This window comes from Drosophila rhopaloa, unplaced genomic scaffold (genome assembly GCF_018152115.1).
Source record: "Drosophila rhopaloa isolate 14029-0021.01 unplaced genomic scaffold, ASM1815211v1 contig_148, whole genome shotgun sequence".
NCBI classification, from domain to species: domain Eukaryota; kingdom Metazoa; phylum Arthropoda; class Insecta; order Diptera; family Drosophilidae; genus Drosophila; species Drosophila rhopaloa.
In genome coordinates this window covers 1,125,415-1,143,907 of record NW_025335026.1, presented here as the reverse complement: position 1 = coordinate 1,143,907, position 18,493 = coordinate 1,125,415, and positions in this window count along the sequence as shown.

Sequence of the window (18,493 nt, the reverse complement as noted above, 5' to 3'; positions counted from 1 at the left end):
ATAACTTTGCACTAGTTTTTACATAGCACTAATTAGTATTTACTGTTTTTATACCCTTGCAGAGGGTATTATAATTTTGGTCAAAAGTGTGCAACGCAGTGAAGGAGACATCTCCGACCCTATAAAGTATATATATTCTTGATCAGGATCACCTCCTGAGTTGATATAGCCATGTCCGTCTGTCCGTCTGTCTGTCTGTCTGTTTCTACGCAAACTAGTCTCTCAGTTTTAAAGCTATCGGATTGAAACTTTGCACACACCCTTCTTTCCTTTGCACGCAGTATATAAGTCGGAACGGCCGGGATCGGCCGACTATATCCTATAGCTGCCATATAACTGATTGATCGGAAATGCCATAACTTTGGTGTTTGTAAAGTTAGAAAGTTGGGATTTTCTATGGGTTTTATATTTGGCCAATCAATCCGACCTACCAAATTTCATAAGGATCGGCCGACTATATCCTATAGCTGCCATATAACTGATTGATCGGAAATGCCATAACTTTGGTGTTTGTAAAGTTAGAAAGTTGGGATTTTCTATGGGTTTTATATTTGGCCAATCAATCCGACCCACCAAATTTCATAAGGATCGGCCGACTATATCCTATAGCTGCCATATAACTGATTGATCGGAAATGCCATAACTTTGGTGTTTGTAAAGTTAGAAAGTTGGGATTTTCTATGGGTTTTAAATTTGGCCAATCAATCCGACCCACCAAATTTCATAAGGATCGGCCGACTATATCCTATAGCTGCCATATAACTGATTGATCGGAAATGCCATAACTTTGGTGTTTGTTAAGTTAGGAAGTTGGGATTTTCTATGGGTTTTATATTTGGCCAATCAATCCACCCCACCAAATTTCATAAGGATCGGCCGACTATATCCTATAGCTGCCATATAACTGATTGATCGGAAATGCCATAACTTTGGTGTTTGTAAAGTTAGAAAGTTGGGATTTTCTATGGGTTTTAAATTTGGCCAATCAATCCGACCCACCAAATTTCATAAGGATCGGCCGACTATATCCTATAGCTGCCATATAACTGATTGATCGGAAATGCCATAACTTTGGTGTTTGTAAAGTTAGAAAGTTGGGATTTTCTATGGGTTTTAAATTTGGCCAATCAATCCGACCCACCAAATTTCATAAGGATCGGCCGACTATATCCTATAGCTGCCATATAACTGATTGATCGGAAATGCCATAACTTTGGTGTTTGTTAAGTTAGGAAGTTGGGATTTTCTATGGATTTTATTTTTGGCCAATCAATCCGACCTACCAAATTTCATAAGGATCGGCCGACTATATCCTATAGCTGCCATATAACTGATTGATCGGAAATGCCATAACTTTGGTGTTTGTAAAGTTAGGAAGTTGGGATTTTCTATGGATTTTATTTTTTTACTACATCCTATAGCTGCCATATAACTGAACGATTGGAAATGCCATAACTTTGTTGTTGTTAAAGTTAGGAAGTTCGGATTTTTTATGAGTATTAAGAATGCATCATATGAATAATTTTGGAGAATATAATTTACAGAGTATTCTGCAAGGGTATATCAACTTCGGCTCCGCCCGAAGTTAGCTTTCCTTTCTTGTTAGCAATAAGATTGCCTTTATTATTGCCTTTATTATTGTTTAGTTATTGTTTTTCACTTTGGAGCGGTTTTTTTCCGGAGCTCGCGCAAAACACGTCTGCACTCTCCGGCTATTGTTTGTTGTTTTTGATGAAAGTTAAATTGAAAAATTTGAATGCAGATTTTTAGAGAATCGAATCAGAAGTCTTTAGAGGTATGACACTTTGGAATCGGCTTAAGTTTGGTAAAGTTATGGACTGTCTAAGTCCAATTTTTAGTCACTCTGTTACAAGTCCTCGGAAATCTAGAAATAACTGACATGAAAATGGGTCAAAAAATTAATCGACGTTAAATTGAAAAATTTGAATGCAGATTTTTAGAGAATCGAATCAGAAGTCTTTAGAGGTATGCCACTTTGCAATCGGTTTTAGCTTGGTAAAGTTATGGACTCTCGAAGTTCAATTTTGGGTCAAAGTTAAACAAGTCAAATTAGAAACAAGAAAGGAAGCAAACTTCGGCATGCCGAAGTTTATATACCCTTGCAGTTATAATAATTATTCAGTGTATTTATTTGGTCAGAAAGAAAATGACAGCCATCAAATCGCGTAAATTGGCCTTATATTTTTATCATGTTAATATATAGTAAATGAACCTATTTAATTTTATCGGATTGTTGCTAGTTTCAGTGATATTTATTTCGAAATTCACGTACTCAGCCCCCACACCACGACAAGGTCTCAATCCACGAGGGGGAAACTATATTTGCTTAAATAATAAAGATAAATACAATTAGAATATATATACAATTATCTTTTTACAATTTATATTATATCTATTTATTTTATTTATTTACAATTGAGCGCTTATTATATAATAGTTATATTTCTTTACAAGCTATAACTGAGGAAAATTCCATCATGATGACTATATGGTGTTTCATATATGAGGGCGAGGGTTTCCGGAATTCGAGCATCAGTAAATATCCAATCAATCTGCGTAAGGTGTTTTGTTGTTGGAGAGCTGTTTGTTCCAAAAGGTTATACGCATTTAAAATTGCCTCCAGAGAATCAGTTCTTAAGTATCTGCAAATATTAAAATCTCCTAATATTACCACTTTATTATTATCTATTCTGCGTACTTTTTCGACGTCAGCTTTAATTTCATTTCGAAATCTTGTAATAGGAAATCTAGGACTCCTATATACAATTAAAAATGACGTGTCAAGAAATTTAAATGCAATTGATTGATAGGTGCTCATCGGGCTTATTGATTTAGTTGTTTCGAACAAAAATACAACATTTTGCGAAATACTCTGCTTAGCATAGATGAGTATTCCGTTCTTCCCAATACCATTCAAACGATTGCTATCTATTCTCCTTATAATGTCAAAATCTCTTATATTATACTCTTCATGTGGAAGAGTCCAGGTTTCAACAAAACATAAAAAGTTTGCGGAACAAATAATTTTGTCGTTGGCAATATCTTCGTGATGAGCACGAAGAGACTCAACATTGTGGTAATACAATGAGATGGCATCATTTCTATTGAACAAGAATTCGTATTGCGTAGTCAAAGCCTTTTCCCCTCTTAAACATTGAAGTTCTTCTTGGACATTTGTTGCTCCAAATCTAGTTGGAGGAACAAAGTCTCCTAAAAGGAAAAGACCCGATGCGCATGTTGCCCTGCTGCATCCTACGTAAAGCGAAGCTCGCTTAATGCCTCTTTTAAGATGCACTGCGACTTTGCTGTAGGTTGCTCCTTGGCTTTTGTGGATGGTAATAGCCTCAGCAGGAACAACTGGGAATTGCTTACGATCAATCGAAGAATGTCCTGAATTTCCGCACTGAAAAACTCGGGCTGTTTTCTGAATGGGAGTCCAACCGGGATTATCATTCCTTCGAACTTTTGACCTGGCTATGGCCCCAACCGTAGGATCTGAAAACTTTATCCACAGTCCTGTAACTATATGGGAGCCGTTAACCATGCAATGGTCAATTTGCATTAATTGGCCAGTTGCACCATTTACTAGTCCGTCATTTGTGTCTATATTGACGGTAACCATATACTTTGCCGTTGTTTTTAGCTGAAGAATATATGGTAAGCCCTGGGTTTCTGAGGTTTTCATATTTTGGGCCATTCTTAACGTCCTGACTCTATTGCTTTCTGACATATTTGCTGATTTAACAGTATCTATGGCAGTTGAAAAGAACTCTTCAGTCTGAATTTGGGCAAGCTTAAAGGTATTATAATGGGTAACCTCATCATTAGAGCAGAACAAATGAATTGCGTCATCAGCAACCTCGGTGGCTGAAACAACTCTTTGCCTAAGAAGCTCTACATCTGCGTCTGTCATATTAGCCTCGGACATATTATTTAATGCCAAAGCAAACGCGTGATCGTCCCGTTGTCTCATTATTTCAGTTAACTCAAAAAACTTAAAATTATTCCAAAGGTTAGCTCCGGCAAGAATGTTATAGGGGTTATTACTATTTTCTAGGAATATCCACCGATCCCCAACTGGGCTAAGCTGCTTCAGATCTCCAAACACTATTATTGATTTTCCACCAAAAATTAGATCTTGAGTTCTAAAAATTTGTCGAAGTCTTTGATCTAAATACCCAAGCATTTTCGATCCGACCATGGAAATTTCATCTATAATAATTAATTGGATGTCAATTAACTTGCAATGCAAAGTGTTTAAAGAATCATTATTTAAGGGTCTTAACGGACCCGAAGATTGATTAACAGGAAGGGAGAAAACGGAATGAAGCGTAAGTCCTCCAATCCCAAAAGCAGCTTTTCCAGTAGGAGCACAAAGTAAAACCTTTGCAGAATCAGTTGCCCCAGGAAGCTTATTCGCCCGCCACGTTATAGACTGATATATTGTTGAAATCAGCCTACTTTTTCCGACTCCAGCACCTCCACCAACATATTCATAAAAAATGTTCTTTGCTGCAACATTATGCATTACATGGGCGTAATACTGGCGTTGCTTAAAGTTAAGCGACCTAGTAAGGGAGCAAAGTGTGTCTTCAGATACCAAAGGAGGAAGTCTAATAAGTTGAAGTTCTCCATCCTCTGGGTTATTTTCAATGTCATCTTGGAGTACATTTACGTTTTGCCCAACGTTTGGTACTGCCAAGGCTCTAAACTCTTCATCTAGGTATTGGGAGGCAAGCCCCTCAGCAAGATGACTGTTTGGTTCTCTATCAAAATTTTGCAATTCTTGAAGAACCCTCTCCAATTCCATATCATCAAACACATCATATTGCTCTTTGTTGGCCTTGATTATTTCAAAATTATTTCTGAATGTACTTTCATTGTCATTTAAAATAAGTTCCGATTCCTCACTCCTCCACGGAAAGAAAAGCATTACATGCTCTCTAAAATAATCAGATGGGGAAGAGTTTAAGCTAAAGCGAACCCATCTAAGAATTAAGGCATGCTTACGCCTTTTCACACTACCAGTCCCATCTAGCAGTGCGAAACATTGTTCAGCAATGGCGTTTTCCTCATCTGGTTCCAAGTCGATCGGTTCATCATAATCTTCGTTGGACCTTTCTGTTCGAGAGTTGGACTTGCCGAATTTGTACCAAGCCGCAAATTCTGCAAGACATATTGACTCTAATTGTTCATGCCTTTGTACATACCGATCAAGTAAGTTTTTCTCAAAGATATCAGTGGAGTTTTCAGGAAGCTGTTCTATTTCCCTATTAGATCGCACTATCCGCACTCTTTTATCTGGATGGCAAGTGTTAACAAAAATATTTCCTTCGCTAGCCTCTGACATGTGTAATCCCAAAATGTTGTAGGCTGCTTCTTGGGCAGAAATCTCTGTAGCGTTAATGAACTTGCTCCCGAGATGCTGCAGTTTTCTTTTAACTGAAATATTTCCGTGACTTATTTCAGTCATTGCTTCGCGAAGGAGTTGCGACACTCCACGGTTGGATTTGTTAATGTAGTTAACTATATAACTACAACACGCGTACGCATCTAGGATAAATTGAATATCCATGTTTGCTCTATGTAAGCCCAAAATATTTTTGTTGTAAGCATTTAACAACCTGTCGGAAAATTTGCGACGAAGAAATATCTGAGGTTTTTTTAGGCTGGAGCGAATGGCAAACTTATATTCTTCAAATGTAGTATCAAGGTGGGTCAGGAAAAGGTTAAAATTATTAAAAGTGCCTGCTTCTTCATCGGAACTAGACTTTAAAAGCTCTTTAATTTTTTTAAACAATTCTTTAGAATGTTCAACATTGGTTTCGTTTTCTTCTAATGGATATAACACCAATGTTTCAGGCATTGGAGGGTATGGCATATTGAAGCGGCAGAATTCCTGGCCACGCAGCTCTCTTAAACATGAAGAGCTGTGCTTATGGCGCTGGTATTGAATAAATTCTTGCAATTCAGGATCTTCTCCGCTAGTAGTAATAAACCGATCAACAAAACGTATAACTTGATCGCAATTCTCTGCTCCGTCCAGCCTTGGAGCTTCAGAAAGCCAGTACATGCCATGAGAGTGTGGCGATCCCCTGTGCTGAAACTCGATCCTCCAATAATAGTGGACTAGGGTATATTCGCCAAATATCTCAGAACTTTTGAAAACTTTCAGCAATTGTCGGAGCCTGTAGTCAAAGTAACGGGAGCATGTTACTGGGTCAGATCGGATTAAGCGAGCTTTTTCGGTACTCGAAAGAGCTGCCGCTTCGTCCTCATTTATATTTTTGCCATCCACCAAAAGAGAAATAATAACTAACAGCTCATTCCATCTAGATTCAGCAGCGGAAAGAGTTATGAAAAATGTAGGCAACCCAAATTGTCTTATCATGGCAATAACTTTTTTTTTTCAGCCTCCCAATGAGCTGGGGCGGAACGTAGACCTTTAAGAATATGATACCCGTCGTCATGCTGTACAATTCTGTCAACAAACGATTCATCCCTTATATTTGCGGCAGTTACCGCACCTGACTTTTTACGTAGGGCAATGGAAAACACAATTGTGTTTTGAATTCGCTGCATCTCATAAAACTTGTACATATAAAGGACTTTAGGTACCACTGCACAACGACGGTCGTAGAAACGAATCTGTGATCTAGCTTTCTTTGCATAGGTCACATTGGCCTTAAATATTTCACCGCAAGATATAGTTGGGAACGAAAGTTCTTCCGCATCTTCATCTAGGGTTAGGTTTGTTGGACGGCGGCCTTCCCCAGGGGCCAAAGCAATACGTTCGAGCTCAGTATTGTTATTTTCTAATAAAGTTTCATGACCGCCTGGATTTAGCTCTTCTTCTTGTTGGTGGATTTGTTGAGAATAAAGCTGTTGTTGCAATCTTCTCGATCAGATTCATCTGCGATAAAAAGTAATTCTTCCTTACCGCCCACTTGGTTAAGCCAGTCATTGCCAAAAGTTGTATTGTGTTTTCTGTACAGTTCAGTGTTAACTAAGTACCGTTCAGCTTCAAGTTATGGGAGTATTCCAGTTTCCTTTTAAGGTGAACTTGGATTACATGTGTGGAATTACAGGAACGGGGAAGCGCACTTACAGTGTCTGGGACAGAAATAGGAACATTTACCACCGCTCCTCTTATTCCGCATTGCCTTTCATATCCTAAGGAGATAATGCGCATAAACGGAATTCGAGGAGAAATAAGGCGCTCTTCCAGACACGTTAAGTTTTTAAGGCACTCCGGAATTTCTGGAAAGTCTAAGCCATTGGAAAGACAAAGAGATGGTAGTCTGCCTTTGGAAACAGCTTGACGGCATGTACTGCAGAATAGATATATACCGGACGGACTCGGAAATTTCCTACTTAAATAAAATGAGTTGCCTACGTTCATATTGGGGAACTTAGAAGATATAAGAAATTGATTCAAACCACTTACCTGGGATGAAAACCATGTTCCTCCACAGCATGTACATATTTTTGTTGGTCCGTCCTTAATGTTTCGAAGATATTGTTCCCGCGCAGTGTTTCGGCTCCTCCGGCGCTGTAATTCCCGTTGATCCTCCCTTTCATCTGCGGAAAGTTCAGCTCTAGCAGCAATATTTCGCTGCGACTGCCTTAAAGATTCCGCCTGACGATTTTAGGTACTGCTCCTATATGTGATTAATCTTTCCGCGGCCATTTCCTGAATTTGTTGCTCTCGAAGCCTCTGCTGTAGGCGTGTCTCCCGGCTACGCAATGTGTTATAGTGCTGCTGATGCGCACGAGTTATGGGGTTATTCCTAACGATCCTGTGAGCATCAGCGTCCCTTACGCGCTCTGGTCTGCGATTTTCTTCAACGGCCCTCCAGGTAGCGCGATTAGCAGTATTTTGTGACTGCTGTCGTCGGCGCTCCTCGGAGTTTGCCCTGGCAAGAGCGTGCGCTATAGCGTCCTGTTCTCGCTCTGGCCTGCGATTTTCTTCTTCCGCCCTCCAGGTAGCGCGATGAGCAGTATTTTGGGACTGCTGTCGTCGGCGCTCCTCGGAGTTTGCCCTGGCTAACGCGTGCGCTGCAGTGTTTCGGTCCTGCTGTCGTTGACGTTCCTCGGAGTTAGCTCTGGCCTGAGCGTGAGCTATAGCGTCCTGTTCCCGCTCTGGCCTGCGATTTTCTTCATCGGCCCTCCAGGTAGCGCGATTAGCAGTATTTTGCGACTGCTGTCGTCGGCGCTCCTCGGAGTTTGCCCTGGCTAACGCGTGCGCTGCAGTGTTTCGGTCCTGCTGTCGTCGACGTTCCTCGGAGTTAGCTCTGGCCTGAGCGTGAGCTATAGCGTCCTGTTCCCGCTCTGGCCTGCGATTTTCTTCATCGGCCCTCCAGGTAGCGCGATTAGCAGTATTTTGCGACTGCTGTCGTCGGCGCTCCTCGGAGTTTGCCCTGGCTAACGCGTGCGCTGCAGTGTTTCGGTCCTGCTGTCGTCGACGTTCCTCGGAGTTAGCTCTGGCCTGAGCGTGAGCTATAGCGTCCTGTTCCCGCTCTGGCCTGCGATTTTCTTCATCGGCCCTCCAGGTAGCGCGATTAGCAGTATTTTGCGACTGCTGTCGTCGGCGCTCCTCGGAGTTAGCTCTGGCCTGAGCGTGAGCTATAGCGTCCTGTTCCCGCTCTGGCCTGCGATTTTCTTCTTCGGCCCTCCAGGTAGCGCGATTAGCAGTATTTTGCGACTGCTGTCGTCGGCGCTCCTCGGAGTTAGCTCTGGCCTGAGCGTGAGCTATAGCGTCCTGTTCCCGCTCTGGCCTGCGATTTTCTTCATCGGCCCTCCAGGTAGCGCGATTAGCAGTATTTTGCGACTGCTGTCGTCGGCGCTCCTCGGAGTTAGCTCTGGCCTGAGCGTGAGCTATAGCGTCCTGTTCCCGCTCTGGCCTGCGATTTTCTTCATCGGCCCTCCAGGTAGCGCGATTAGCAGTATTTTGCGACTGCTGTCGTCGGCGCTCCTCGGAGTTAGCTCTGGCCTGAGCGTGAGCTATAGCGTCCTGTTCCCGCTCTGGCCTGCGATTTTCTTCATCGGCCCTCCAGGTAGCGCGATTAGCAGTGTTCAGTGCGTTCCCTAGCTCGAACTCGATCACTTCGCCTTCTGACAAGGCGTGCTGCCGTATTTCGCGTGCGTGCGTCCTCAGCTAGTTCCAAATTACTTGCGCGGGTCTCGGCAATATGTAAGGCATTCCGGGTCCTTATCTGCGGTGCATTTTGACGATATTGGGCTCGGCTGCGCCTCAGTGCGGCTTGGCGGCGTTGTTCCTGAGATAAAGAAGATACGCGTGGCATTCTCTTTTTTTTTTGCTGTTTAAAAAATCGTAAAAATAAAAATTTAAAGGGATTATACGTGTTTGTTATTAAAAAATTTTAAATTCAGGGAATTTTGAAATTGTGATAAAATGATAAATTTATGTACTATGCCCCGTATTTGGTTTACGGTTGATACATACATAATTTTATAATTTTCTGATAGATAGACAAAATACTGCAATTGTTATTATTTAATTGTGGAAAATTGTGGAAAATATAATGTGTATTAAAACAGCAAAGGGAGACAGAAAATTCGGACAGTTTTAACAAATTAACGGAAACTTACCAATTATCAATTGTAGGAGATATCACTTTAAATCACTTTTTAATTTAATTTTTCACTTTTGAATAACAAAAAGTACACAATACAAGTAATATAGGCTTCACAGAAACAGGTTGTTATACGGCGACTGTTATTTACAGACTAATCCATGGATTAGGCATACGTGTCAATATAAAGGCTGGTATTTTACCTGTTGACAGCACAAAGGTCAACCCTTTTTCTCACGAAGAATCCCGTAGTGCAGAAAGGTGCAGGTAACTACTTTGATTATGCAATTAAAGGATTGTGTACGTGTACATTAGTGAATCAGTTACCTTACCATTTGACCTGTATGATGTAAATCAAGAATTGGAAAAGTCTAGGTAGACTGGGTTGCAATATGAAATCAAACTATCGGGTTGTATATACCTGCCCTTGATTCATAAATGTAAAAGTAAATTAAGGTGACTTTCTGTAGGGGCGTAATAACCTGCATAGTGTTCGGCAATATTTGTAAAAGTTTTAGTATGTAGGGTTACAAATAAATATAAAATAAAACTATCAGAGAAACCCTTAACCAGTCGTGGGGTATCAAACTTTAATACATAAAAAAAGACCTTTGTAAAATAGATGACAGATGTTTTGTATATTTAAAATAAAAAAAAATAATAATAACTGAATCTGAAATCTGGGAATATGTTGAAAGGAAAAGATTATGTCAGTATGCCAATCTTATTTGCAAGATCTATATGATTTGTATACAATCTTAAAACATATGATTTCTCCAAAAATGTCAGTAAATGTTTCAAAACGCTTAAGCTGTGTTGATTTGCCTGTTATTTAATGATCATTCTAAGACATCTATATGATATAGTCTTAAAATTTTTATAAAATTAAAACTATTATTCTGAGATTGCTAAAATTTACTATATCTTGGAGTATATGGAAATATTTTAGGAAACGACAAAGTTATAGTTACGAACTGACGGAAGATGTATTCGAATCGCCTGATATAACAATGAAGCTAGGTCGATTTTACTCTCAAGTTTTCGGTCATTTCTATGAAAGCTATATGATATTATTGTCCGATTTCAATAAAAATTAAAACGTAAATCTAAAATATTCAAGATTTACTATATCTTGAAGTATATTTATTTAAATTATTAAACATCGAAGTAATAATTTTTTTCTCATTTATTTCATATAATTGTTCCGATTGTTCCTATGGGAGCTATATGATACTGTCATCCGATTTTAATAAAATGAAAACCGTAATTCCATAGTATTTAAATATTAACAAATCCTGAAGAACAAAAAAATTCTTAATACTCATAAAAAATCCAAACTTCCTAACTTTAAAAACACCAAAGTTATGGCATTTTCAATCGTTCAGTTATATGGCAGCTATAAGATATAGTCGGCCGATCCTTATGAAATTTGGTAGGTCGGATTGATTGGCCAAATATAAAACCTGTAGAAAATCTTAACTTTCTAACTTTACAAACACCAAAATTATGGCATTTCCAATCGTTCAGTTATATGGCAGCTATAGGATATAGTCGGCCGATCCTTATGAAATTTGGTAGGTAGGATTGATTGGCCAAATATAAAACCCATAGAAAATCCCAACTTTCTAACTTTACAAACACCAAAGTTATGGCATTTCCGATCAATCAGTTATATGGCAGCTATAGGATATAGTCGGCCGATCCTTATGAAATTTGGTACGTCGGATTGATTGGCCAAATATAATACCCATAGAGAGTCCCAACTTCTTATCTTTAAAAACACCAAAGTTATGACTTTTCCGATCGTTCAGTTATATGGCAGCTATATGATATAGTCGCCCGATCCGGCTCGTTCCGACTTATATACTACCTGCAATAGAAAGACAAGTTTTGCGAAAGTTTCAAGCAGATAGCTTTAAAACTGAGGGACTAGTTTGCGTAGAAACGGACGGACAGACGGACAGACGGACAGACGGACGGACAGACGGACGGACAGACGGACAGACGGACATGGCTAGATCGACTCTCCTGGTGATGCTGATCAAGAATATATATACTTTATAGGGTCGGAAATGTCTCCTTCACTGCGTTGCAAACTTTTGACTGAAATTATAATAGCCTCTGCAAGGGTATAATAAAACTATTATTCTGAGATTGCTAAAATTTAATATATCTTGGAGTATATGGAAATATTTTAGGAAACGACAAAGTTATAGTTACGAACTGACGGAAGATGTATTCGAATCGCCTGATATAACAATGAAGCTAGGTCGATTTTACTCTCAAGTTTTCGGTCATTTCTATGAAAGCTATATGATATTATTGTCCGATTTCAATAAAAATTAAAACGTAAATCTAAAATATTCAAGATTTACTATATCTTGAAGTATATTTATTTAAATTATTAAACATCGAAGTAATAATTTTTTTCTCATTTATTTCATATAATTGTTCCGATTGTTCCTATGGGAGCTATATGATACTGTCATCCGATTTTAATAAAATGAAAACCGTAATTCCATAGTATTTAAATATTAACAAATCCTGAAGAACAAAAAAAATTCTTAATACTCATAAAAAATCCAAACTTCCTAACTTTAAAAACACCAAAGTTATGGCATTTTCAATCGTTCAGTTATATGGCAGCTATAAGATATAGTCGGCCGATCCTTATGAAATTTGGTAGGTCGGATTGATTGGCCAAATATAAAACCTGTAGAAAATCTTAACTTTCTAACTTTACAAACACCAAAATTATGGCATTTCCAATCGTTCAGTTATATGGCAGCTATAGGATATAGTCGGCCGATCCTTATGAAATTTGGTAGGTCGGATTGATTGGCCAAATATAAAACCCATAGAAAATCCCAACTTTCTAACTTTACAAACACCAAAGTTATGGCATTTCCGATCAATCAGTTATATGGCAGCTATAGGATATAGTCGGCCGATCCTTATGAAATTTGGTACGTCGGATTGATTGGCCAAATATAATACCCATAGAGAGTCCCAACTTCTTATCTTTAAAAACACCAAAGTTATGACTTTTCCGATCGTTCAGTTATATGGCAGCTATATGATATAGTCGCCCGATCCGGCTCGTTCCGACTTATATACTACCTGCAATAGAAAGACAAGTTTTGCGAAAGTTTCAAGCAGATAGCTTTAAAACTGAGGGACTAGTTTGCGTAGAAACGGACGGACAGACGGACAGACGGACAGACGGACGGACAGACGGACGGACAGACGGACGGACAGACGGACAGACGGACATGGCTAGATCGACTCTCCTGGTGATGCTGATCAAGAATATATATACTTTATAGGGTCGGAAATGTCTCCTTCACTGCGTTGCAAACTTTTGACTGAAATTATAATACCCTCTGCAAGGGTATAAAAATTTGAATGCAGATTTATAGAGAATCAAATCAGAAGTCTTTAGAGGTATGCCACTTTGGAATCGGCTTAAGTTTGGTTAAGTTATGGATTCTCTAAGTCCAATTTTGAGTCACTCTGTTACAAGTCATCGGAAAATTGGAAATAACTGACATTGAAAAATTTAAATGCAGATTTTTGAGAATCGAATCAGAAGTCTTTAGAGGTATGCCACTTTGGAATCGGCTTAAGTTTGGTTAAGTTATGGACTCTCTAAGTCCTATTTTGGGTCAACGTTATAAAAGTCAAATTAGAAATAACTGACATGAAAATGGGTGAAAAATTTGATCAAAGTTAAATTGAAAAATTTGAATGCAGATTTTTAGAGAATCGAATCAGAAGTCTTTAGAGGTAAGCCACTTTGGAATCGGCTTAAGTTTGATAAAGTTATGGACTCTCTAAGTCCAATTTTGAGTCACTCTGTTAAAAGTCCTCGGAAAACTAGAAATAACTGACATGAAAATGGGTCAAAAATTTGATCAACGTTAAATTGAAAAATTTGAATGCAGATTTTTAGAGAATCGAATCAGAAGTTTTTAGAGGTATGCCACTTTGGAATCGGCTTAAGTTTGGTAAAGTTATGGACTCTCGAAGTTCAATTTTGGGTCAAAGTTAAACAAGTCAAATTAGAAACAACTGATATGAAAATGGGTGAAAAATTTGATCACAGTTAAATTGAAAAATTTGAATGCAGATTTTTAGAGAATCGAATCAGAAGTCTTTAGAGGTATGCCACTTTGGAATCGGCTAAAGTTTGGTTAAGTTATGGATTCTCTAAGTCCAATTGTGAGTCACTCTGTTACAAGTCATCGGAAAATTGGAAATAACTGACATTGAAAAATTTAAATGCAGATTTTTAGAGAATCGATTCAGAAGTCTTTAGAGGTATGCCACTTTGGAATCGGCTTAAGTTTGGTAAAGTTATGGACTCCCGAAATCCAATTTTGGGTCAACGTTAAATAAGTCAAATTAGAAAAATTTGATCAACGTTAAATTGAAAAATATGAGTGCAGATTTTTAGAGAATCGAATCAGAAGTCTTTAGAGGTATGCCACTTTGGAATCGGCTTAAGTTTGGTTAAGTTATGGATTCTCTAAGTCCAATTTTGAGTCACTCTGTTACAAGTCATTGGAAAATTGGAAATAACTGACATTGAAAAATTTAAATGCAGATTTTTAGAGAATCGAATCAGAAGTTTTTAGAGGTTTGCCACTTTGGAATCGGCTTAAGTTTGGTAAAGTTATGGACTCTCGAAGTTCAATTTTGGGTCAAAGTTAAACAAGTCAAATTAGAAATAACTGACAAGAAAATGGGTGAAAAATTTGATCACAGTTAAATTGAAAAATTTGAATGCAGATTTTTAGAGAATCGAATCAGAAGTCTTTAGAGGTATGCCACTTTGGAATCGGCTTAAGTTTGGTTAAGTTATGGATTCTCTAAGTCCAATTTTGAGTCACTCTGTTACAAGTCATCGGAAAATTGGAAATAACTGACATTGAAAAATTTAAATGCAGATTTTTAGAGAATCGAATCATAAGTCTTTAGAGGTATACCACTTTGGAATCGGCTTAAGTTTGGTAAAGTTATGGACTCCCGAAAATTTAAATGCAGATTTTTAGAGAATCGAATTAGAAGTCTTTAGAGGTATGCCACTTTGCAATCGGCTTAAGCTTGGTAAAGTTATGGACTCTCGAAGTTCAATTTTGGGTCAAAGTTAAAAAATTCAAATTAGAAATAACTGACATGAAAATGGGTCAAAAATTTGATCAACGTTAAATTGAAAAATTTGAATGCAGATTTTAAGAGAATCGAATTAGAAGTCTTTAGAGGTATGCCACTTTGGAATCGGCTTAAGTTTGATTAAGTTAGGGACTCTCGAAGTTCAATTTTGGGTCAAAGTTAAACAAGTCAAATTAGAAATAACTGACATGAAAATGGGTGAAAAATTTGATCAAAGTTAAATTGAAAAATTTGAATGCAGATTTTTAGAGAATCGAATCAGAAGTCTTTAGAGGTATGCCACTTTGGAATCGGCTTAAGTTTGGTAAAGTTATGGACTCCCTAAGTCCAATTTTTAGTCACTCTGTTACAAGTCCTCGGAAATCTAGAAATAACTGACATGAAAATGGGTCAAAAAATTAATCGACGTTAAATTGAAAAATTTGAATGCAGATTTTTAGAGAATCGAATCAGAAGTCTTTAGAGGTATGCCACTTTGCAATCGGCTTTAGCTTGGTAAAGTTATGGACTCTCGAAGTTCAATTTTGGGTCAAAGTTAAACAAGTCAAATAAGAAATAACTGACATGAAAATGGGTGAAAAATTTGATCACAGTTAAATTGAAAAATTTGAATGCAGATTTTTAGAGAATCGAATCAGAAGTCTTTAGAGGTATGCCACTTTGGAATCGGCTTAAGTTTGGTAAAGTTATGGACTCTCTAAGTCCAATTTTGAGTCACTCTGTTAAAAGTCCTCGGAAAACTAGAAATAACTGACATGAAAATGGGTCAAAAATTTGATCAACGTTAAATTGAAAAATTTGAATGCAGATTTTTAGAGAATCGAATCAGAAGTCTTTAGAGGTATGCCACTTTGGAATCGGCTTAAGTTTGGTTAAGTTATGGACTCTCTAAGTCCTATTTTGGGTCAACGTTAAACAAGTCAAATTAGAAATAACTGACATGAAAATGGGTGAAAAATTTGATCAAAGTTAAATTGAACAAGAAAGGAAAGCTAACTTCGGGCGGAGCCGAAGTTGAAATACCCTTGCAGGATATTCTGCAAATTATATTCTCCAAAATTATTCATATGATGCATTCTTAATACTCATAAAAAATCCAAACTTCCTAACTTTAAAAACACCAAAGTTATTGCATTTCCAATCGTTCAGTTATGTATATGGCAGCTTTAGAATATTGTCGGCCGATCCTTATGAAATTTGATATGTCGGATTGATTGGGCAAAAATAAAACCCATAGAAAATCCCAACTTCCTAACTTAACAAACACTAAAGTTATGGCATTTCCGATCAATCAGTTATATGGCAGCTATAAGATATAGTCGTCCGCTCCTTATGAAATTTAATAGGTCGGATTAATTGGTCAAATATAAAACCCATAGAAAATCCCAGCTTCCTAACTTTACAAACACCAAAGTTATGGCATTTCCGATCAATCAGTTATATAGCAGCTATAGGATATAGTCGGCCGATCCTTATGAAATTTGGTACGTCGGATTGATTGGCCAAATATAATACCCATAGAGAGTCCCAACTTCCTAACTTAACAAACAGCAGAGTTATGGCATTTCCGATCAATCAGTTATATGGCAGCTATAGGATATAGTCGGCCGATCCCGGCCGTTCCGACTTATATACTGCGTGCAAAGGAAAGAAGGGTGTGTGCAAAGTTTCAATTCGATATCTTTAAAACTGAGAGACTAGTTCGCGTAGAAACAGACAGACGGACAGATAGACGGCCAGACAGACGGACAGACGGACATGGCTATATCAACTCAGGAGGTGATCCTGATCAAGAATATATATACTTTATAGGGTCGGAGATGTCTCCTTCACTGCGTTGCACACTTTTGACCAAAATTATAATACCCTCTGCAAGGGTTTAAAAATTTGAATGCAGATTTTAAGAGAATCGAATTAGAAGTCTTTAGAGGTATGCCACTTTGGAATCGGCTTAAGTTTGATTAAGTTAGGGACTCTCGAAGTTCAATTTTGGGTCAAAGTTAAACAAGTCAAATTAGAAATAACTGACATGAAAATGGGTGAAAAATTTGATCAAAGTTAAATTGAACAAGAAAGGAAAGCTAACTTCGGGCGGAGCCGAAGTTGATATACCCTTGCAGAATACTCTGTATATTATATTCTCCAAAATTATTCATATGATGCATTCTTAATACTCATAAAAAATCCCAACTTCCTAACTTTAAAAACACCAAAGTTATGGCATTTCCAATCGTTCAGTTATATGGCAGCTATAAGATATAGTCGGCCGATCCTTATGAAATTTGTTATGTCGGATTGATTGGCCAAAAATAAAACCCATAGAAAATCCCAACTTCTTAACTTTACAAACACCAAAGTTATGGCACTTCCGATCAATCAGTTATATGGCAGCTATAAGATATAGTCGGCCGATCCTTATGAAATTCGGTATGTCGGATTGATTGGCCAAAAATAAAACCCATAGAAAGTCCCAACTTCTTATCTTTAAAAACACCAAAGTTATGGCTTTTCCGATCGTTCAGTTATATGGCAGCTATATGATATAGTCGCCCGATCCGGCTCGTTCCGACTTATATACTACCTGCAATAGAAAGACAACTTTTGGGAAAGTTTCGAGCAGATAGCTTTAAAACTGAGGGACTAGTTTGCGTAGAAACGGACGGACAGACGGACAGACTGACAGACGGACAGACGGACAGACGGACGGACAGACGGACGGACAGACGGACGGACAGACGGACAGACGGACATGGCTAGATCGACTCTCCTGGTGATGCTGATCAAGAATATATATACTTTATAGGGTCGGAAATGTCTCCTTCACTGCGTTGCAAACTTTTGACTGAAATTATAATACCCTCTGCAAGGGTATAAAAATTTGAATGCAGATTTTTAGAGAATCGAATCAGAAGTCTTTAGAGGTATGCCACTTTGGAATCGGCTTAAGTTTGGTAAAGTTATGGACTCTCTAAGTCCAATTTTTAGTCACTCTGTTACAAGTCCTCGGAAATCTAGAAATAACTGACATGAAAATGGGTCAAAAAATTAATCGACGTTAAATTGAAAAATTTGAATGCAGATTTTTAGAGAATCGAATCAGAAGTCTTTAGAGGTATGCCACTTTGCAATCGGCTTTAGCTTGGTAAAGTTATGGACTCTCGAAGTTCAATTTTGGGTCAAAGTTAAACAAGTCAAATAAGAAATAACTGACATGAAAATGGGTGAAAAATTTGATCACAGTTAAATTGAAAAATTTGAATGCAGATTTTTAGAGAATCGAATCAGAAGTCTTTAGAGGTATGCCACTTTGGAATCGGCTTAAGTTTGGTAAAGTTATGGACTCTCTAAGTCCAATTTTGAGTCACTCTGTTAAAAGTCCTCGGAAAACTAGAAATAACTGACATGAAAATGGGTCAAAAATTTGATCAACGTTAAATTGAAAAATTTGAATGCAGATTTTTAGAGAATCGAATCAGAAGTCTTTAGAGGTATGCCACTTTGGAATCGGCTTAAGTTTGGTTAAGTTATGGACTCTCTAAGTCCTATTTTGGGTCAACGTTAAACAAGTCAAATTAGAAATAACTGACATGAAAATGGGTGAAAAATTTGATCAAAGTTAAATTGAACAAGAAAGGAAAGCTAACTTCGGGCGGAGCCGAAGTTGAAATACCCTTGCAGGATATTCTGCAAATTATATTCTC